This window comes from Sturnira hondurensis, unplaced genomic scaffold, assembly GCF_014824575.4.
Source record: "Sturnira hondurensis isolate 20B ecotype Veracruz unplaced genomic scaffold, ASM1482457v3 Scaffold0014384, whole genome shotgun sequence".
Lineage (NCBI taxonomy): Eukaryota > Metazoa > Chordata > Mammalia > Chiroptera > Phyllostomidae > Sturnira > Sturnira hondurensis.
The window spans coordinates 28,611,832-28,635,849 of NW_028087015.1; the positions used below are offsets into that span (position 1 = coordinate 28,611,832).

Genomic DNA, 24,018 nt, shown 5'->3' on the forward strand with positions numbered 1-24,018 from the left:
TTCAAAATCTTCTTTGTTTCATTGTATAGATTTATGAATTCCTCCAACTTGGTGAGACTCTATAAATAAGAAGTCTGTACATTTGAGTTAGCAATTTTACCTAATTTGAGAACTGTGATTCCAAAAATCTTTCCATTCTGTGTGTTCTTGGGCTTCTGAATCACATGTCACATTGATACTGTAAGATAAGCATTTCTGGTTTACAGTATTGACTGTATGGAGACTAAAGGAGTGGTGTATTGTATCAACTATGGGACTTTCTTATTAATTTGTAGGAAGTGCCTTAAAATAGGGTAAAAATTTTTTGTCATTTTTAATAGTTAAAAATCTTTAAGTATAATAAAAATAAATGAATAAAATTGATAAAGGATGGATTTTTACATAAAACTGTCTTTTTATCATTGCCAGTCACCAAATATTTATTAAGAACCGACTTTGTTATGATCTGATTTAATTTCCTAAACATGAAGTCAGAAATTGGTTTTAGGCTTGGGGATCTGGAATAAAGCTTCTAAAAATGAAAAAGTCCACTAGGTTCCTTTTGAAGGTAAGCCTGGAAATAATGTACAAAACTGAAATATTAGGCAGCTATTGTCAAAGTCAGAAAATTTATGTTAAATTTTCAAATCCAAATTAAAGTGTGCTGCTAAATTCCTGTACTGAAGGTTAGTATTTATTCTGAAAATAGTTATAACATATGTACAGACACACATCTTTCACTTTTGTGACCAAACATTTTGTTCATGATTCTTATTTTTTTCAAGTCCTAATTTTTTTAATGCCTATCATGACAACATCTGCGTGTCTTTGAAAGCTATAAAGTTCTTTACTCTGAAAACTCTTATGGGGAATACTGATCAAAAGATTGTTTTTTAAATTTTGAATTAAATATGTTGTGGAAAGAATTTAGGTGGTTTCAAATTAAGAAACATAATTTTTTTCTTATAAACTCTTTCAGCTTATTATCTGTCAAATGAGGGAATCATGACAAAGTTAGAAATGTAATCTTTGGCATTTTATATCATATACATTTTGGTTTGCAAAAAGGTAGCATATTGGAACAATTAAGTGTATGACTTTAATAGGTTTAGATTCTCTATTGTTCATCAAATACAGAAAGTCAACTAACTCTGTTTAATGTTATGTACAGCTGTAACAGTGTTCCTGACAAATGAGATTTTTAAATGAAGGAGGATGCCATCTTTCTAAGGAAAAAAAAACCCTTAAAAGTAAATACAATAGTCAATGACTAGCCATAAAAGAAAGCATTCAAAGTAAAATTATACATACAAGACACACACACATAAATTTTTTTCTTTTCAAGTAAAGAAGCCAACTTGTGCAGCGCTTACTGCACATTTGCGGTTTGTGTAAATGAGTTTCAGGCTGTGGAGTGAGATTCAAGAGGAAGGAAATGTTTCATTGGTAGCACATGGTAAAAAATGTCAGTTATTGAATATATACTAAAATGATCAACCTAGAAAGAGATTTAAAATTGTGTCAATTTTTTTCTTCAAAAATGAGTCTAGAGATAACTTTGTTTTCTGAAATTGCAAATTTTTTTTGTAACGAAAAATCTCAATTATATATAAAAGTAGAGGGTATAATATAACGAGCACCCATATATCCATCATCTAGATTTTACTGTTGTTGATAATTTTCCACATTTGTTTCACTTTTCTTTTTTTCTTGAAATATTTTAATGTAAAATACAAATATTTCACATGGATTTTAATACCTGGAAATTATAGACTGTATTGACTTACTGAAAGAGATCAATTATTTTAAAAAGTTTATTTTTAAAATTAAACAAAAATTTGGGTCCCATATAAATTTTTACAGAAAGGATTATGGCATTAATATGTCCACATTCAGTTAAAGAGACTAAAGTTCTTTTTGTGGTGAAGGTTAAGAAAACCTCAACCAGAAGGCAGAGGTGCTGAGTTAATTCTGACCTGAGAACCCAAAGAATGTTTTATCCTCAATTAATTTGATTAAAACTTAAGCTGCCATCCAGCTGTGTCCTCTACATACTGACTTATATACTGATGAAACTCCATTTCTTTTGGTTTAGCATAACTCGATTGTCTGAAGTTTTCAGCTTTGCCAGCAATCTTTCTAACGGAGTTTTTAGGTTTCCATTTTAATACTGTCTCCTAGTTGGTGTATTAGGGTTGCTTGCCTATGATTGTGTAGAGTTGGTGATTTTACTAATAGAGTAAAACAGACTTCCTTTTATGTTCAGAAGTAGCAAGAAGCTGTGCTCTTTTCCCCACCGCCCAAGAAGGGAAGTTAGTTGATGCTGGAGGAAGCAGAGCATTGAGTTTAATGTAGTGATTAAACATGAAAGCCATATATCAAATCTCAGGAGAAACATGCTTTTGAAAGAGGCAGGGAACTGTGGAGCATATTGCATGATAGGCTATGTAAACAGAGCCCTGGAGGTCAGTGTGTGGATGCAAACCAATTAAATAAAGAACTTAGTGGCTTTGCTTTCTATCATTTGGATGGGGAGGATCACAAGTTAACTTGCACAGGGCTCAAGTGTAAACTTGGTTTGAATACGCTGGGTACCTTTGGAAACTTCATTAACTCTTTCAGTTCATTAACAGATTTTTAAATATTTACCTGAAGTCCCTAAAAAATTAAAAACAAAAACCCAAAATATATGATGTTCTGGCCTTTCAGTACATATGCCTCAGCAAAGGTGCTGGTGATGAGTAGAATGGAAGAGAAAGCAGAGGATGAACTGCTGAGAAGACCAGAGTTGGCTGTGTAGTCAGGTTTCAAGAACATGCACGTGTCTTTTAAAAACAACCCATTTGGAAAAGCAGAGATTTTGCAGAATAACTGAAAAAAGATGTTTTTCTCTTCTGAATTCTGAGTATGAGACAAAGAGATAGTTGGAATTTACTAGTCACTACATAACATCAGGATATTGTTATTTCTGTTCCGTTAAAATAGCATAGTTTTCTTACCAAGAAAGACCTGAAGCCTATAACTGTATGTTAAGGACTGCCTGGTGTCTGATTCTGTGGTTCTAACCTTCTCAGGCAGTGTTTGGGTGAGAAAATGAAATACCAAGGTAAATGGTATAGTTTCATGGTCCATAAGCATTCAAAACAAAGATTTTTTTTTTCTGTAGAGTCATGTTGGCCCAGAAAGTGAATAAGCTTATGTTTAGTGCTTGTTGATTCTGGGCTGCTTGGAATGGCTCTACTAAGGAAATGGACTCATAGAGCGCACCGACTGAAAGGTATAAAATTTCATGAAAGCAAATCATGGAGGATTAAGAAACCTAATGAGCATGGTTCAGTGTGGAGAGTAGAGGAGGGAGCTCACTATTAAGTGGAGCCCAAGAGTGTAGAAGGTTAGAAGATCCTAAAAGACACCATAGTAAAAGCACAACAGAATATAATTATCCTGCTGAGACAAAAAAAAAAAAAAACCTCCAAGGAACAAAAGCAGCTAGTGTCGCTTTTAAGATTTGTAGTTAAAAAGGAATCTACACTAGGGTAAGGAAATCAAAGCATATAATCAGTTAAAGCTTGAGGCAAAAATAGAAGAAACTGATAATGCTGGTCACTAAGTTGAAGGGAAATGAGGAATTCAAATATAGTAGAACTAGAATTTTGAACGTTTATAAGTAAATGAGACAGTTTTCTTAATATAGTAAGCCTTTCTCAAGAAATATTTATAAGGGAAAGATTTCCAGATCTTATAAATGTGGGGATATGTCAACAGTACTTTTTAATTGCTAAATCAATTTTGTCATTTTAAACTTTAATTGTGGAGGTCTTGTAACGGTGAAGGACAAGGAAATAATATATAAATATAAGAATATTGAAATCTGTCATTTGTCATCATTCACCAATAGAAATGATTATCTATTCATGAGTTTCACATGGATTTATTAAGGAACACTACATGCCTGATGCAGAGCTTATTGCTGTGAGCAGGGTGATACAGTTCTTTCTTTCATGGAATTTTACAGCTAGTTGGTCCATTATATAAATTCACATGGATTTCTTAGCATATTTAGCTGAGAAGGGCTAATAAGGTTAAGTTCATATCCAGATGCTGATTAAATCTTGACATAAAACATAAACTAATATTTTTTAGACTTTGACAAATCTCACCTTTTTTAAACTTTATTTTAACTATGTCACTTGTTTTCCACTTTCACTTTTAAGATAATGGCTTAATAATGCTAATGATTAGTGTGTAGTTTTTCTATACCTTTTTAATAAGAACTGACAGTTCACATTTGATTATTATTAAAAGGAGATTAACTTAGAACTATGGCAAATATTTGTGAAAACTGTTCTCTTCTTCCTGTTCATTCATTCATTCATTCATTGGATCCTATTCAAAGTTGGCCTGAAAAAATCAGGCAACCTTTCTTGATAAGTCTTACTGGATTTTGTAGAAACAAGCAGAGGGGACAAAACCCTTCATCTCCTTTGATAAACTAAAGACCAGGAAGCAGCAAGGCACATTGGCTAAGAGCAGAGGTTTTGGATCAGATAGATTTAAATGAAATTTCTCCTTACTTCTAATATTTTTCTATTGATTTTCTTGGATTCCATGTATACCATATGTCGCATACTTAACTTTTGTATTTTCTTTCTTTCTAATTTAGCAGTAGAGCATTTAAAGCTGTGACTTCTCTTTGTTAAAGCTTTCACTGAATCTCAGAGATTTTTTATATTCTGTTTAAATAGTTGCAGTTTTGATTTTCTTTTGAACACATGATTATTTAGGAAAGTGCCCAAATTTTTGTACTTTCTACTTTTGTTAGTTATTTCCAGTTTTGTTGTTTGGTGGTCAAAGAATGTGGCCTTACTGCTTTTTGGTAAGCCTGTTATTCAGTAATTATTAAAGTTTTATATTTTAGCCTACTATGTGTTTAATTTTCATAACTTCAATGGGTGATTTAAAAATTATATTTTTTGCAATATAGTTATTTGATGCCTATTTACTAGATCAACCCGATTCATGTTTTATATCATCATTTGTTGGTTTCTATTTTATCTGACAAGAACTGTGAGAGGAGAGATAGTCTGTTTGTGTGTATGTGTGTGTGTATACACCCCCCCCCCAAAGAAGTAGAATTCAGGCATATACATATACATATATATGTATATGCCTGAATTCTGCTTCTTTAGGTATTTCTACTTCTTTAGGTATTCCTACTTCTTTAGGTATTTCCATCTCTGTGCCATTAGCTTCATGTACTCTCTGTTTGCTGGTATTAGCCATCGTGGGTCATGTATTGCACTTAGTCCTCTTGTAGCCAACATTATTATGACTCATTGCTCATGGGGATGAAGTACACTCTAAATAGGAAACTTATGTTCCAAATTCATATGTGAAGCAAGAAGTTGTTTTACCACTGGTAAATACCAGTGCTTTCCCCTTCCCTGTTGCCCTCAATGCCACCTCATAGCTTTATAAAGAAAGAGGCTCAGGCCCTGACTGGTGTAGCTCAGTGGATTGAGCTCAAACCTGCGAACCAGATGATCGCGGTTCAATTCCCAGTCAGGGCACATGTGTGGGTTGCAGGCCAGTTCCCAACGGGGGATGCACGAGAGGCAACCATACATTGATATTTCTCTCCCTCTCTCCTTCCCTTCCCCTCTAAAGGTAAATAAATAAAATCTTAAAAAAATATTTAAAAAAAAGAAAGAGGCTCAATAGCCAAAAACTAAAAGATTTTCCCCTAAAATCAGGCACAAGACAAGGGTGTTCACTTTCACCACTTCTCTTCGACATAGTATTGGAAGTTCTAGCCCCAGTGATCAGGCAAGAAAAGGAATAGAAGGCATCTAAACTCAAAAGGAGGAGGTAAATGTGTGTTTGCAGATGACATAATAGTATACATGGGAAAATCCTGTAGATTCCACCAAAAAACTACTTCACCTAATAAATGAATTTGGTAAAATGGTGGGATACAAAGTCAACATTCAGAAATCGATGGCATTTTTGTACACTAATAGTGAAATAACAGAAACTAGAAATTAAGGGGAAAATCCCATTTACTATAGCAACAAGAAAAATGAAACACTTAGGAATAAACTTAACCAAGGAGGTAAAAGACCTGTACTCAGAAAGCTACATAACACTGAAGGAAGAAATTAAAGAAGACATAAATAAATGGAAGTGTACACTATGTTCATGGATTGGAAGAATTACTGCTACCCAAAGCAATCTATGAATTCAATGCAATTCCTATCAAAATACCAATGACATATTTCATAGGTATAGAACAAATATTTCAAAAATTAATATGGAACCATAAAATGATCCCAAATAGCCTCAGTAATTTTGAGAAAGAAGAACAAAGTAGGAAGGATCCCAATACATGATGTAAAATTATATTACAAGGCCACTGTAATCAAACAGCCTGGTAGTGGAATAAGAACAGACACATAGAGCAATGGAACAGAATAGAGAGCCAAGAAATAAACCCATGTCAGTATAGTCAGTTAATATTTGACAAAGGGGGAAGGAACATAAAATAGAGTAAAAATATCCTTTTCAAAAAATGGTGTTGGGAGATGTAAACAAGTACATGCAAAAAAATGAAACTAGATCACCAACTCACACCATACATTAAAACAAACTCAAAATGGATAAAAAACTTAAATATAAGTTGTGACACCATAAAAGTCCTAGAGGAAGTCACAGTCAGGAAAATTTCAGATATTCCATGCAGCAATATTTTCACCAATATATCTCCTAGGGCAAGGGATATAAAGGAAGGATATTGAGTAAACAAATGGTACTACATCAAATTGAAAAGCTTCTGCACAGCTAAAAGAAAATCAACAAAATGGAAAGGGCACCAACCATATTGGAAAACCTATTTGCCAGTGATACCTCGGACAAGGGTTTGATCTTCAAAATATATAAAGAACTCACATGACTCCACACCAGGAAGACAAACAATCCAATTAAAAAATGGGCAAAGGACCTAAACAGATACTTCTCCAAGCAGAACATGCAGCAGGCCCATAGACAGATGAAAAAATGCTCAACATCGCTAGCCTTCAGAGAGATGCAAATTAAAATTGCAGTGAGATACCACTTCACACTGGTTAGAATGGCCATAATTAATAAATCAACAAACAACAAATGCTGGCAAGGTTGTGGAGAAAAGGGAACTCTAGTGCTCTGTTGGTAAGAATGCAGATTGGTGCAATCACTGTGGAAAACAGTATGGAGTTTCCTCAAAAAAACTAAAAATGGAACCAGTGATTCCATTCCATTCCTTTTGACCCAGTGATTCCACTGCTGGGATTATACCCTAAGAGTCCTAAAACACCAATTCAAAAGAACATATGCACCCCAGTGTTCATAGCAGCATTATTTATAATAGCCAAGTGCTGAAAACAGCCTATGTGCCCATCAGTAAATGTGTGGATCAAAGAACTGTGGTATATTTATACAGTGGAATACTATGCAGCAGAAAGAAAGAAGAAACTCTTACACTTTGTGGCAGCATGGACGGAACTGGAGAGCATTATGCCGAGTAAAATAAGCCAGGCGGTGAAAGGCAAGTACCATATGATCTCACCTATGAGTGGAACCTAATCAACAAAACAAATGAACAAAATAGACCTTAGACTTGGAAATAAAGAACAAATTGACAGTGACCAGAGGAGAGAAGGGAGGGCGATAATGGGGGAAAACAGGGGAAGGGGCAGACAAAGGAACATGAATAGAAGACTCATGGACATGAAAAATGCAGGGAGGATTGACCGTGGGAGTGGGAAGGGATAGGGTAGGGGTGAGTAATAGGGAAAAAGACAGACCACTGTAAGCGAACAACAATAAATAAAATAAAAAAGAGGCCTGAACCATTATGATGCAAACCTTTGTTTTCTTCACTTAGCATCCTCCCTTGTTCTTTCATCTGTTTGGCAATGTTCTGTTTATCTTTTAAGACTCAGCACACGCATTGCTCTCTTAAATAAATATAGTCTTAACACCTTCCCAGCAGTTAGTGAGCTCTTTCTCTGTTTAAACATTGGGTCTTATACTTACATTTATTATGGCGTTTGTCATCTGCTGTAATTATTTGTGTGGCTTTCTTCTTTCCACTTCTATAAATTTCTTGAAGGTAAGAACCTCATCTTATTCAGCTTTATAACATTGGTATCTGATTTGAAATAATCATTCACCAAACAGAAATTCCATGAGTTTGGGAATCTCAGTCTGTTCTGTTCCCAGTTGTGATGGGAATGCTTAACTAATGACCAAAGATTTATTCTCCTTTTTCATAGCATAGAGTTGTTGTGGAGAAGTGGCTACTTGGCCAAGGATTACAGTTTCCAGCCCCCATGTGGGGACATATGACTAATTCTCCCATTAGAGTTTGTGTCACTTCTGGGCCAGTGGGATTAAGTATCCAACCTACTTCCTCACATTTCTCTTCCTCATCTGAGGTTACATCAGGGGCACGTTGAACATGATGGTATCAAATACATGGAAGGCATCTGCATCCTGAGTCATATTTGGAAGACATACACTCAAGGGAGCCCTTCATCCAAGAACATCCTCATTGGATTTTGTAGAGAGAGAAAAATAACTGTTTATTGTAACAAGCCACTGAGACTGTGCCATTGTTTATTATGGCAGCTGGTGTTACATACCTTGATTAGCGCCCAGAATACTCCCTGGCAAATAGTTGGTAATCACTGATTATCGTTGGATCAGTGACAAAATTAATGGCTAGGGATTATGTAATCTAACCTGAAAATGATTCTTTAAACTAAGGATCATACAAATATGGTATATTATATTCTATATAATCACTGAGCCTATCAATGATCATCACAATAATACAGTGTAACAGTATACCTCAAAAAGTAGTGACTTAAAACAATTATTTATATTCACATGTGTATGGGTTGGTTGGGAGTTGGCTTATACAAGCTGGTCACAGGTTAGGTCCAGGTTTGCTCCATTTGTATTGTCATTGATAATAAAGAGAAGTGCAAGCCCAACTATGCAAACACATTTCAAGCTTCTATTTGTATCAGGTCTGGCCTGCTAACATCTCATTGGCCAAGGAAGTCACATGGCCAAGCTCAAAGTAAAGGAGTGGGGAAAGAACTGCTGAGTCACATGGTAAAGAGTATAAAGGTAGGAAAGGGAGAAGAATAGGAGCCAATAATTGAGTCCACAACATTAGAATGTCATGTATTTAGATCAATTATTCAATAAAATGTTTGTAGAGTTAGATTGATTGTATTTTGAAAGGGGTTCCAATTCCTTGTTGTAATCTCATTATTTGGTAACTTAAATTCAAAGGTGATGTTAATAGATACATAGTGATGAGAATATTTGTATAATGCTCTATACTTAAAAAGTGCTTTAATGACTCTTACTGAGTTAGACTCACAAAAATCTTAGTAAGATACACAGGGATATTTTTACCAATGAAGGAATTGAGATAGAGAAAGGCTAAGAGACTCACTTAAAGCCATTTGGCTTATAAATGGCCAACCTGGTATTGGCGTTCAGGTCTCCAAGTTGCAAATGTTGTAGTTTTTGTATTGGATGATGAGATAGTTCTTTCAATGAGCAATTTTTGTTTTTATTTTAATTTTTCTATTATGAGCTTTTTATTTTTATAATTACTATATTTAGTAACTGTTATACATTAATAATTATAATTTCATCTTAAAGTTAACATAATATGATTATAAGCACTCCTTCAAAATACAAAGTGTAATACAGATTTATATAAGATTGCAATGTGGCCATTATTAGGTTATTGATAAAGTTTCTGGCAGCTTCCCAAGAGGCCTTAAAAGATAGGATTAATTGCCTTGGTAATTTTTCTGTGTTCTACTATCGAGTCTTAAACTTTCAGGCTCAGAAACCTAGATGTTTCATTATCTCTCAGTGATGAACCGAAATTGAGAAACTTAGAAGACATCTAGATGAAGCTAGAATGCCGATGCATTTGCTTATGATGAAAGGTAAAATTTTCAGTGGCTCAGAACACTTACATCTGCTTGTCAGTGTCTTCTTTATAAGTGGTGAAGCTATATTACTCACAAAATTACAATAAGAACTTACTTTATCAATTTGCCAAAATAAATCATTCATACTGGGACCAAATTTCCTTACTATAGTATATTATCACCCTAAATACTGACCTAGATGAGGAGTCAGATCATAACCAGCACTGAATAGGAACGATGGGAAACAGACAAATCAAGTGTTTAGCTTTGAAAGTTTAAGTTAATTATCCATGAAGTATCCATCTGCAAATAGGGATGGTCCTGGCCAGTGAGACCTTGTATAACCTAACATTCTTTGGCTTTACCTTTATCCACTCGCCCACGCACCCATGTAGAAGAGAGCTTTGCGGTTGGGTCTGGAAAGCAATGTACAGGCCCAATGAACAAGGCTTTGTTTCCAAGGTCTGGGAGCAGGAGACCATGTGTAGCAATTTCAGAACTTAAGAGTTACAATTTAAGTGTTTCTTAGCTACCCCAAAAAACACATTATAATTTTAATGCTTTAACATACCACTTTACCATACTGAAATCAAAATATACACCTGCAAATTAGATCAGTCCATTCTTGAACTTCATATAAATAGAGTCATACTCTTTTGTGTGTGCTGTCTTTTGCTTTATACAGTATTGTTGAGATTTATTCTGTAATTACCAGACATCATTGCTGAATAGTGTGAGTTGAGATGCATGTTTTGGTCTAAATCTGGCTGCCATTCATGCAGTTTGTTTACTGATCAGTCTCTGTTTTCTAAAATCATCAGTTCCAGAATATTGCTGTTAGTGCATTGAGCCAGTCTGTAGACATTCACTTTGACTCTGCATGATCGGTCAGATTGCACATGCATGTAGAGCACTCTATGTAAGAAGTGGTGGAGGATATATAAGTATGACCCAGTTTCTACCCTCATAGAGCTCACACTGTAATTGAAGAGAGGACACACACACACACACACACACACACACATCTGCAGGTGCAGGACAACATGAGTGGTTTTAGTAATGGAATTTAGAAGAAGAGGAATTACTTTAGGCCCCTGTGATGGATCAGGGAGGTTCTTCGCTGGAGGTAGAATTTGGGTTTTCAGGGGTAAATATTAAGAGAGAGATCATTTTAGAGAGCCACTTAAAGTCAGCCATAGAGGCAAAGGTGCAAAATATGTTTGAGGAACAATAAGTAAACCAACTTGCCAAGATTGGAGGTTTTCTCTTGGGGAGTAATGTTATAGTTGAGAGTCTATTAGAGACCACAGGTTAAAGAATTTGGACCTAACTCTAGATAATAATAACGGTCATAATTGCTAGCACTGATTTTATGTTTTCTGTGTGACAGGCACTGTGCTAAGTGCTTTGTATTACTAACTTAATCTGTACAACCATGCATCATTATTCTCTTTTTACAAATGAGTGGAAAGAAAGGGTGGATATTTTGTCCAGTTATGTAACCTGTAAGTGACAGAACTGGCGTTTGGTCCCCAGCAGCCTGATTTCAGAGCCCGTAGTCTTAACCATTATGCAATTTAAAAAAACCCTAAATCCTAAAATATAATTTGATGTGATGAAATAAATGTTTGTGAATGTTTTACTCCTATACCTTTTTACTCATACACATGACAATTTTTACTCATATATGTGACATACTTGTTCAAACACCCACACATGATCGTAGAAATTTTCTCCTCCATTAGTCTGCTAAGAAATGGATCTTGCAGGTGATGTAGAATTTTAATTTCCCAGTGCAGATTATCCCTCCAGCATTAAGTCACTTGCTGGTAAAGATACTCATGTAAGATTTGTTGGAAAAAAGTGATAGATAAAGAATTAACTGGCTACGGAGAACTGATAATCGTTTTGTTTTGGACCCATGCCTATATTTTTAATATAGTTTAAAATTAATATAATTGAATTAATACAGTTACTGTAGCATTGACAGTAAATGAAAGTGCTTACTAAGATAAGCTAGGTATTCATCATTGAAATAAATTGGTGGTCATTTCCAACTTCTTTGGGAACAGTGCATGAATTATTTGCCCATTAATGTTGATGTATCTTCCTCATACCTAGGCAGAAAGAAGATACATTCAAATGCAAAGTATAAGAAAATTTTGCTATAAAAAGGCCCAAGATTTTTAATGTTTTGCTCCAGCATGAAAATATTTAAGGAACAGGTAGAAATGTAGCAAGCAAGCTTTTGCTTATTATATTGAAATGTTCCTTTGAAATAGTTTAAAATGACAATGAATTTTTAGTTCTTTTTATGTCTCAATAGGAAAGAGCATTTTACAAGAGGTTCTTTTGATAAGTTTAAATATTTGCTTGATGACCACTAGTCTTAATGAATTATACACACACACACACACACACACACACACGCATACGTTTTGGAGATTCAAATATTGTTCTATAATTAAGAATGTAAGTAGCTAGGTGGCATATACAGTATTCAGATGTTGCAAATTAGTATTTTTCTTTTAGTTGTACTTTTTGCTTTGTTGAAATTAGAGGCATATTTAATTAATAAATATTAAAGATATATTTAGTCGATGTATATTTCCACACAATAGCATGTAGTAATGTTTTGTCACATAAGTGATGAGTGAATGAGTAAGTGAAATAATGTTGTTTTGCAAAGAAATGTGTTTTGCCATTTCCAAAATAATATACACTAAATCCACTGATAAAAATATTTTTCTTCAAAAAGTGTCTATAAATTCTTTCACCCAAATCATTTACAGTAAATGAAAGGCCATTATTAGAAATTGAGTGATATAAAGGACAAAAAGAATCACTAACAATGAAAATGTTTTTAGGCAGAGTGTAGCAACACAAAACAACAATACAAAGGTTCAAGATTTATAGCCTATTGGTAATTTTCCTACCAAAAATAGTTAACCCTAGGTTCTACAGCATATCAAAAGTAGTGTTTTGGGGTGTTACCCTAACATTTTGGATTTAAATTTGTGTATATGCTGTAATGTTTTATTAAAATAAATACAGTTTTCCCCTGTGTTCTTGTGTTGTAATAGTAAAATATGCTTTTACTGGTTGAATAAAATTGGCATTGAAACTCATTCAAAGGTAATACATTAGAATTATCTTTGTAGAAATTTTTTCAAAGTTAGTGTATTTCCTTGCTAGTTTTATGTTAAAATGTGGCTACATGTTTGCCTTTTAAATTATACTACATGGGAATTTATCCAGTTTATCACCAACTGCTTTACAGTTAGCAGTATTCTTTAAAATGTTGTATCAATATGTGACTTTTGCTGATTTATTTACTGGGCAGTGTGTTGCTTTTTTAATCAGAGCAATATATGAATGCATTTTTCTAGCTATAAGATTTTATATTTTTTCACAATTGCAGAATACTACATATCTAGAACTTAAAATTGTCTAGTTTCCAGCATATATGCTAATACATAGAGAAAAATTCCCTCCAAATCCAATTTTAAAATCATGTTAATTTTTTTCATAATGAAATATAATTTTTCTCTGAAAGTGTTCTGTGTAACACTAGTATGCATTTTATCTAACCTAATAATTTTATAAACTGGCAAATATGAAGGCAGAGATACAAAGGCAAAGATAACTATGTGGTATGATATATGGGCATTGACCCATAAAGCAAAGAGTCTCAGGTTCAATTCTGGGTCAGGGCACGTGCCTGGGTTGCCGGCTTGGTGCATATGATAGGCAACCAGTCGATGTTTCTCTCTCACACTAGTGTTTTTCTCCCTCTCTTTCACCCTTCCCCTCTCTCTAAAATAAAAAAAAGATATAAATTTTTATTAATGAAACACTAAGTGGGAAATTTTAATATTGTTTCCTCAATTAGGAAGTTTAATCATGTTCAATTTCACAAATGTTTGTTGATTACACAATCAGGTAAAGCTTTTACATACGCTGAGCAAGTTATTTGTAAATTATTTTAGAATAATTTAGTAACTAACAGAAATAACTCTGCCTAAAAATATATTACTGTTAGGGTATTCTTACATGATTATGATAAGCATGAAAGACAGTCACCTCTCTTTGCTGCCTGTCTGTTATTTCATAGTTAGCAGGGAGGCTTTGATTATCTTGTGCTTGTGTGCCTACACATACCAAGGAAGAAATAATCACAAATCACAGTGTCAGTTTAATTATATGAGGTCCATCTGGAAAAAGTGGAGCCATTGTTAATATAATGAGAATGGTTTGTGCGACATCGATGTAACCTGGCAGCCAAGGAGAGTGGACTGGAATGGGCGTGCATGAACAAAGATGACTTCACTGTACCAGTCAGTGGGGGCAGTAGATGCTGTTGAGTAGCATGTGTACTGTGTGACCATCACATCCAAAGTGACCGAGCGAGTAGAGTAACCAGTCTGCATCAAATTAAGCGTTAACATTGGAGGAAAGCTTGAACATTCCTCCACGGGAACTATTCAGATAATTCAGAAGGCTTCTGGGGACAATGCAATGAATGCAGTGCAAATAAAAATGTGACACAAGTTCTTCAAAGACGATTGAGAATCTGTTGAAAGTGACCCACATTCTGGAAGGCCTGCAACAGGCAGAACACCTGAGAGTATTGAATGTGTACAGTCTGCAATCAACAAAGATCAGTGACTGACAGCAAGAACTAGAAGCTGATCTGGGAATTCCGAAAGCTACTATGTCCAAGATTTTGATGCAGGATCTTGGCATAAAATGTGCTGTGGCAAAATTTGTTCTGCAGCTTCTGCCACTAGATCAGAAGGAACATCATGCTGCAGTTGCTAATGACTGATTCAAATTGCTGCCAATGAACCAGATTTCCTCAAGAAGATTGTAACTGGATGAATCAGAGAACTGGGCAAGGTCCCAAGGTGCCTGCTTTGAAGGGGACTGAGGCATCATTGTCCTGTGTACAATGTTTCTTGTATCTTCGTCAATAAATGTCTCTGTTTTTCATATTATGTGGCTGAATACCTTCTGAATACTGTTGATTCTATAGGTAGTTACTGTTCACAATATTTTAGCATTTATAAACTTCTTGGTGGTATGAGTGACAATAAAGTCATAATAAGTAAATACCTTTTCCTAATGTAGGAAATTATATAAATGAACAAAGCTGCATAGTTAGTAGAATTATTTTAAGTTATTTTATTTATTTATTTATTATTTTAAGTTAGTAGAATTATAATAAAGATACAGAGCTCAATATTAACCAACTTCATTACTTAATAGGCATGCCTTTGTAAATTTTGGGGAAATATAGACAGTTTCATTATATTGTTACACATGGTTAATTCTAATTATTTTTGTAACCAGTTTTTAAGAAATTAATCTTTTGTGATTTAAAAAAATACTTTGTTTTAGAGAAATCCAAAGTATATCATATCTTAGCAGTTATTTTTAATTGTCTTCTAGAAATTCCCTAGTATGATCTTACCTTTAACAGGAACCTAAACAACAAAACAAACAAGCAAGCAAAATATAACCAAAGACACTGAAATAGAGAACAGGCTGACAGGGTCCAGAGGACAGAGGGGAGGGAATTTCAGGGGAAAGGGAGAAGGAGGGTTTACAGGAACAAGTATAAAGGACACATGGACAAAAACTAAGGGGGGTGGAAATGGGGAAGTGGGGAGCACTGGGGGGGTGAGCTTGGATGAGAGTAAAAGACAGAAAACTGTACTTGAACAACAATTAAAATAAATAAATTTTAAAAAGAAAAAGTACTAGTAATTTTCATCTCTATCTTATAATCAGTTTATACTTTCATATTCTCTCAAAATATTTCAAATTTGTACATTAGAAATCTAAAAGCTACCATGTCTTACTTCTATAAAATAATTGGTAGGAACTTAGTTTTTTACTTTATTCTTTATTACTGCTAGATTTAATAATGTTTCTCTTTGGGTATAATCTTTTAAAAATATTTTTTCCATTTCATATGAATCTTGATGTATATGATGTCACCACACAAGTCATGTGGCTAGGTAAAAAGATCAAGGCTCTGCATTTTATCTGTTACTTGCATTTCTCACTAAGAGTCAATGGGATGGTTTTATGTAGCCTTGTCAGAAACAGGAAAGCTATGGTTTAGAAATGTTTTAATCTGTTTCAAATACTTTAGCAGGGCAATCTGGTAAAAGTGACATGATTAATGACTGAAGGAGATTAAAATATTTTCACATTCTGTTTTTAATGACCACTATCTTAAGCTTCTGCTTTAAAATTTATAACTGGTAAAATATGGCAGGAAAAATATATCATTCATAATTCATAATTGAAGTTGTGGTTTACCTTATCAAATTGTGCCCATTATTTAGCCAAACAGCATAAATTAAAAAACAAATTTTAACTACAATATAGCTTTAATGATATTCTTGAATATATTCACTAAAGTGTTTATATTTATTAAGTTCAGCAGAAAAGAGCTAAGATTATTATTTTCAATTAGACAGTAACACTTCAGTCAGTATGTAATTTTGAAGTTTATCTTTCCAACCTGTAGATCTTCATCATTTGGAAACAGACCATTTTATAAAGTTTAACTATAAATGTTTTCTATGTATATAAGTAGCTGGCAAGTGTAGCTATTCATGCTGGAGTTTTGCCCATTGATTCCAGTTGCTCTGTCTTTTTTTATCCAGAGATAATGATGTGTATTCAATCTTTGTCATATTTACCTAGAGGAAGTCTTTTTAATCCCTCATTTTCTCTTTTACTGAGGTTATGTGTAAATACTACATAAAATGGTAAATGGAAGAAAGTCTGTTTTGTCTAAAGATACCAGTCATGTTAAACAAACACATCGGTCTGTCTTTGAGAGCATAACGATAGGAGTTTCGTTTGGTGGGCGTGGAGGAGGATGGATAAGACAAAGCAAAGTATGTTGCACATGATATGAACTGGTATGAAACCCTTTCAAAAATTGGATACATTTTTCTGATTGTGTTCACTTAAGGGCAGCACCCCGCCCCCACACTATTTCAGTGCTTCTTCCATCACCACTGGCCTCCACTCCGTGGAAACTTGCACTGATCTCTGACAGAAGCTGGAAGCTGATCTTTGATCAGATATCTTGTAGCACAATTTTCTAGAAAGCCAGGTGTGTGAATGTATAGTTCCATATAGGAAAAAGGAACATGTTACTTTAATTATGTCTAATTTTGAAATCTCACAAAATAGAGTAAAATACCTTTATTTAACTTCCTATACTGTGAACTCTTTAGGGACAGAGGTCCCGTTTAATCCCTTTATTGTATTTATCCCCAGCAGTAAGCACAGTTGGGTCACAAGTGATTACTGAGTAAGTGTTTACTAAGGCAGTGCCAAATGAACTCATCTTTAATTGCTTATATTTGCTCACTTACATTTATTATGAAAAATAATATATTTGGTGTTGTTCTTGCCATCTTGTTTTCTTTTTATGATCTTGTCCTTTTCCCCCTTTGGTTGGAGTGATTAAATTTTTACACTTAAAAAAACTTCTAGTTATGAGTTAAACATACTATTTCTTATCTATCTATATTTAATTTAAAGGAACATAGTTGACCTCATATTTTTTTGTTAATGTTGAGAATTAATTAAAATCTATAACTTCTTTCCACTTCTCTCAATATGAGAACTTTAGTAGTTTTTAAGTTGTCTCTGAGCCCTATGCCCTTAGGCTGCCTCCAATCTGGAATTTTTATAATATTTCTCATTATGCCACTACTTCCTTAAAATTAATTTCTTAAGTATTCTGTTAAGCATTACAGCCACATTGTTAACTGTAGTTAGACTTAATAGTTAGACTTAATTATTTAATTTTATCTCATTATTTATTCACTGATGTTTCTTATGTCCCGATCTTTCTTAGATCTATTTTTCATTTTGTTGTAGTAGTTCTTTAGGTATTCTCTCAGAAACTGTTTTAAATAGCAAACTATGAGTTACTTTATAGATAAACTGTTTACTCACACTTGATGTCCAAAAAGAATTCAAGGCAAAAGAGACACACCACTGTGCATTATTCTCGAACTGCAAAAATTAGTGAAGAGAATTTATATGCTCTTAAGATCTTTGCATGGGTTTCCATTAAGGATGGACTTTTCATTTTTCTTTTAAATGCAAAACTTTTTAATAGATATTATATGAATTTAGTTTATAATTCATATGTTAAAATATCCTCTTGGAAGAAAAAAGAGAATTTTTTAGTTATCATACAGTTAAAAATATGCACTTCAAAAAATACTTAATAAGCACTTTTCTGTGCAACAAATATTCAGTATTGAGGAGGAACATTAAATACACTACTGGTTAAATGTATAAAGTATACATTTTTTCATGTTATAGCTTAAATTTGGCCTTTGTAATTTTTTAGTTTTGCTTGTAAGTATATTTTTAAAATTAAACACATGAATAGTAAATTTTCAAGATATATTATTATCTTTCATTAAATGAGAGTACACATAGCACCACTTTTTAAGTGCCATTATCCATTTTGGATAATTAGCTAATTTAACAACATGATAGAACAATTCAAGGGATGAGAGGATTTCCCTTTGTTTTTCTAGTTCACAAAGATTAATGTAGCAAAGCCCTTTCATGTCAGTTTTGTTTTAAGGGAAGGAATAGAGTTATCTGTTATGCAGATATATGTACCTTTAATATAGACTCTCTTTTCTGATATTTCTCAGTCTTATCTCATTATTTCAACGTATGGGTTTATTTATGTAAGGCTATTGTAGAGTTAATGGATGACAGGGTTATAGTACAACATTAGTAACTTACTTTAAAAGCATTCAGGGAGTGACTTTGACACAACAAAGAATATAGTTTGAGAATAAAAGGCAATGAACAAAGGGAAATAAGAGAGGAATTTGGCAAAGTGAATAAATAAAGGTTTGTACATTTTTAAGACTTTTGAGTTTTACTGTGAAATAGCTCTCCAGAAAATAATTGTGCCAATTTATACTCTCACCAGCTATATATAATTCTTTCTTCTTTCTCTTTTTCTTCCTTCCTTCCTTCCTTCCTCTCTCTCTCTCCCCCTTCCCTACCCTCTGCTTTCCCCTCCCCCTCCCTCTGTCTCTGTCTGTCTCTCTCTCTCTCTCTCTTTCTTTCTTTACTCACCAAATATTGACCAGTCTTATAAGTAAAAAACATAATCTATTGTTTTAATTTGCACTTTAATGACTAGAGAGATTTAATATTTTCTTGCTAAGTATTACTGATCAGTTATAATTCTTCTTTTGTAAACTGCTTATTAACTTGTGTGTGTGTGTGTGTGTGTGTGTGTGTGTGTGTGTGTGTGTGTGTATGAGGCTAGGTGTAAGGGCAGGGCTTAAATCAGACACTGGCATTTTGGATCCTGGTCCTATCTTTCAAGCATGTGTATTTTGAGGCAAGTAATGTAATCCATCTGAGCCTAGTTTCTTCACTTGTAAAACAAGAATACTTATAATTATAATATTTACTTCAATGTTGGCATGATTAAATATAAAACACATAGAGCACTTAGCAAAGTTGTTGATACATATTAGGAAAGCTGCTACTGATAAAAATATGGCAATAATGAGGTAAGTATTTTTTCAAGTGATTGCTTAATGTTTAATTTTAAGATCTTTTCTTACAGAAATTAAAATATTTTTATTAGTAATATGTCAGTCTTTTATGATATTTACTTTGGGATTATGTTAAGAAAATATTTTGCATATTTAACAAGTTATTTTTAAACTAAAAAACTGACAGTGTATTCCCCTCCATTATTGGTATGTTAGGAAAATTCTCTAATATTTTCTCTAGTGCCTTTGTGTCCATTAGAAAATGCTTCTGTCCTTGGGCCAAGTATTAGTAACACCCTCCCCATCCATACCCCAACACACGTGCGCACACACGCACACACAGCTGAATGACTCCTCTGGGTCAAGGCAAGTACACAGGACACAGACCAGTGCGTGAGGGAGCGTGAGCTCCAGTTTACCTCCCGCTTGTCTCTTCCACCAGGTTTTTTTGTCCTGCCCAGACTGTACCATGTCATGCAATGGCCCCGGGCTTTAATGTTACCACAAAATTGCTTTTGAAATAAGATTAATTTTGAGAAATTAATCATTCACGTATCTAAATCCATGTGCATAATTCAACTGAATTGGGCAACTTTTTATATAGGTACTTTTATAAAAGAAAAGCCTTTTTGTTTGACTATTACAGGCAAGAAATAAGAGCGCTGGCCCCAATCATACAGCCTCTATTCTTCTATCCTGGGTATTAATTCATGAGCCCTTAAGGGTTGATTTCTTTCTCCCAGTAAATAGTGATGTTAATGACCCATCTGAAGCCATGTATTCTCAAATGTTTTTCTTGTTATGGGAAAACTAATAGTTATTATGTTGAGTCGCAGGCAAACATGCTTTGCAGAAGTCACCATTTAACTGTGCTTAACCACCCTATGGTACTCCTTTCTCTTATCCCTCTAATCCTGTATAGCTTATTATTCATGATTTTTCTTACCAACCTTGCAGCCATTTTAAAATACTGCTTTAATTTTTAAATTATTTTTTCTTTCAGTTTTTCTATCACCGTTTATCCCCCCATCCCCTCTTCTACCTCCACCCACTGCCCTCCATCCTGCAGCCGTTTTATGCTGTGTGCCTTGGAGCTCTCATCCCATTGAAAACACATTCTGATTTACCCTCAAATCTCTTCAAAAATGTTTCCTTCATTTTCTTGTTTGGAGACTTGTTTCTCTCCTAGGGTCCATCCTGTAACTGCAGGCTTTCCTCACACCTAGAGGCGGCATCAGGAGTAACTCTTCATACCTTCTTCAGAGCCTCAGCGCCCCTTTCTCTTGTAAGAAGTCCTCTTTTGAGTTTTTCCATCCTATTCAACCACCTGTTGCTGTTCACCATTGCTGTGGTCTGTTAGCTCTCTGGTAATGCCCTTCATTTATCTGGGATTTTAGTCTCTCATTCTAATGCTTGCCATCCTCATGGGTGATTTCAGTGACCACGTGGACAATCCAACCTGAGTGCTAGTGTGCTCATTGTTTGACTTCCACATCCATCCTAGACTCTGGTAACCATTTTGTTATTTTTGCCAGTGCCCTCTGGGTTCTGGATTTGTTTGGTTTTGTTGAATTCCCTGGGAAACCCCCAACCATCTGCTTTCACTTGTGGCTCCTTCACCCACGCCGCATGGCCCTGCCAAAGGAAAGACCGTAATTATGGAATATTTGCCATCAGAGATTTATGGTCTTCAACTTCAGATCACCTCTTGGCACTATTCTGCAGTCCTTCTATGTCTTTATCACGGATTTCAAATCCCCTTATCTACCACCTTCTTCTGTCTCAGAAGTAATCTTGCCTTCTATTTCCTACAGGTTTTTGGGGCTGTGAAACTTGAGTCCATCCGCTTTTCCCCCCTGTAACAACAAACATCTCGACCAGCACTTGCCTCCTTTCTTACTTGGCTGAAGGAAGAGATGCTCTTTCTTCTAGTATCCTCATCAGCCCTGCTCCTATAGAATGTTATTTTATCACTATTTATGCTAATTCCCAAATTCTGAAGCTCTTTGATTTTGCTTTCTTCCCCACAGTCTGATGATGAGTTCAAATCATTCCATCTTTGAAAAAAATCAAAGCACCATTTTTTAAATACTATTCTCATTGAATACTCTATATCTTTTCTTTCCATGGGAGTCCAGGTTTTCAGTACCCTACACTGATTCTCCTTTTTCCTTATTCACAGAATCACCATAGTAGAAAAAGACAAAGGCTAGAAGAATTATCAAAGATCAATAAGCATTTGCAAAAATTCATTCTAACTATAAATATTTACTAAAAATTCAGAGTGTCAAAAATTTGGGGAGATGTTTACTCCTGAATATTACTGGTGGGAATATAAGTTGATATTCAATCTTCCTTAAAAGCCATTTGGTAATTGCTTAATCTGATAATTCCACTTTGGGAGATTTTATAAAAATATTCAGAGATTAATGTGAAAGAATGTTCAGGAAACATTATTTACAATAGCAAAAAAAAGGGGGAAATAACCTAAATGTCCAATAATAAAGGGAGGTTACCACTGTCTCTCTCTTCATAGAAAAAGGCCTAAAAGTAAACAGGCCAGAAGGTTAATGGTAGTTACTTTAGAGGTAAAATTATAGGTGATATTATTACCTTCCATATGCATTCCTGTAAATCAAGCTAGTTTGATTTACAAGAACATATATTGCACACATACTCAGAGAAAAAGAAAGGTATATATACCCCTAACATTCTCACCATCTCTGCCCCTAGCCAAAGAATAGAGATTTTTCTAAAATTGTGTTTAAATGACCATATTCTTTCAGTGTGTTCTAATTATTCCTTAGTTCACTTTCATGAAACATTGGAGCACATTATAAAATGGATGGGGAACATGATTTTCCCATCAAATGTTTGAACAATGGCAGGCACATGTTCACCGGTGCACATTGTTAGAGGAGGGAGGAGAGGAACTCAGCAATCAAGGATGTGTGGAAGCATCACAGGAGAAGAAAACCAGCTGAAAACAAAGGAACCACATCATCGCAAGCTAATAGGCCATAGGTGCACATCAGTGTTGGTAGGTGGTCCCGTAATAATTTCACTGGCTACTACAACTGAAAGCTAAAACATCATTTAGTTAAAAATCAGGATGGGTTTGCTTCTTCCACCCAGAATGAGGAAACGTGATTAGTGATGGTAGTGCTTTCCTCTTTAGAGGCTATGAGCAGCTGTTGGATAAATGGAAGTGTTCATGATAAATGCGTTTTGCTGTAATCTTTTAATTTGTGACTTTATGTATGTAGACTGAAAATTACTATATGGACTCCTTGGCTCTGTCCTTTGCTCATAATTCATATTTATACAGGTGATACTATCATATGAAACACTTGCCAGAATATGACATACAGAACATTCTCAACCAAATGCATAGGTTTGTTAAAAGCTCATTTGTAGGCTGGTGTTTTTGAGTGTAGAAAACACTTTGCAATAGAAAAATTAGATTTCAAGACCAGTTCATCAGACATGTTAAACCTGTAATGTATTTGAGAATACGTAATAATTTTAGTTAAAAATTTTATTCAGAATTTCAGGTTAGGATATCAAGAATCAAGTTCTCATTCCACTATTTTGTGTTAAGTATTTTTAAAAGCATTTCCTTAGCTCTAGAGTAGCCCCTAGAGGAGTTTTGAGCAGATTTTATAGATAATTAGATACAAGCTGTGCCCGAGGTAGTTCTTAACAACAGAGGATTGGAAAGTAATGTTTCTGGAGTTGTAGAGATTGAGGAAGCCTGAAGAAGGGTGCTGGAAGAGTTACCAACATCAGGGGTCCCCAAGCCCTGGGCCAAGGACGCCAGACCATTAGGAACCACACTGTGAGCAAAGCTTGCATGAGCTCCGCCTCCTGGCACCACCCCTTCTCCCTGTCCCGGTCCCAGGTGCCAAAGAGATTGGGGACAGCTGACCAACATGATTGTGAAAGTGACACGGATCATGAAGAGTTGAATTAGAGAGAGAAAATTTGAGCCAGGTTCTAAAAGAAAATGGGGGCGTATTTTAGGAATTGACAGATGGCGGGGAGAAGGAAATATTTGAACTTCAAAATTAGTGTTTCTTGAATGATGAAGCTCTACAAAGCCTGTCTGATTTTCCAGCCACAGTAGTCCTGTTACCTATTCTTGGAGTTACTTACACTCAGTTTGAGCCCAACTTCAGCTCTGGTTACCAGGTCCAGTTTTACCTAGAGCAGTTTTTCTCGGTATTAGCCACATATATGAGTGATCTGAGGAACTTTTTAAAACTATAGGTTCCTGGACCCATCCTAATTAACTCAAAGTCTTTGCACTTGGGACCCAAACATGGGCATTATTGTAAAAGCTTCTCAGCTCATTCTAATGTGGATTGTGAGTGAGAATTGCTGGTGAGAGTCAGAAACAAATCACACAAGGTAGAAATAATGGGTGTCTGTTTATTCACCACGATACCTCTGCGCCCAGCATA

At 34.7% G+C, this 24,018-nt stretch overlaps 1 protein-coding gene across 1 annotated transcript in view; it reads left to right on the forward strand.

Moving 5' to 3' along the window:
- The window catches only part of MSRB3 (methionine sulfoxide reductase B3), a 173,147-nt gene that overhangs the window by 93,293 nt on the left and 55,836 nt on the right, over positions 1–24,018 (forward strand).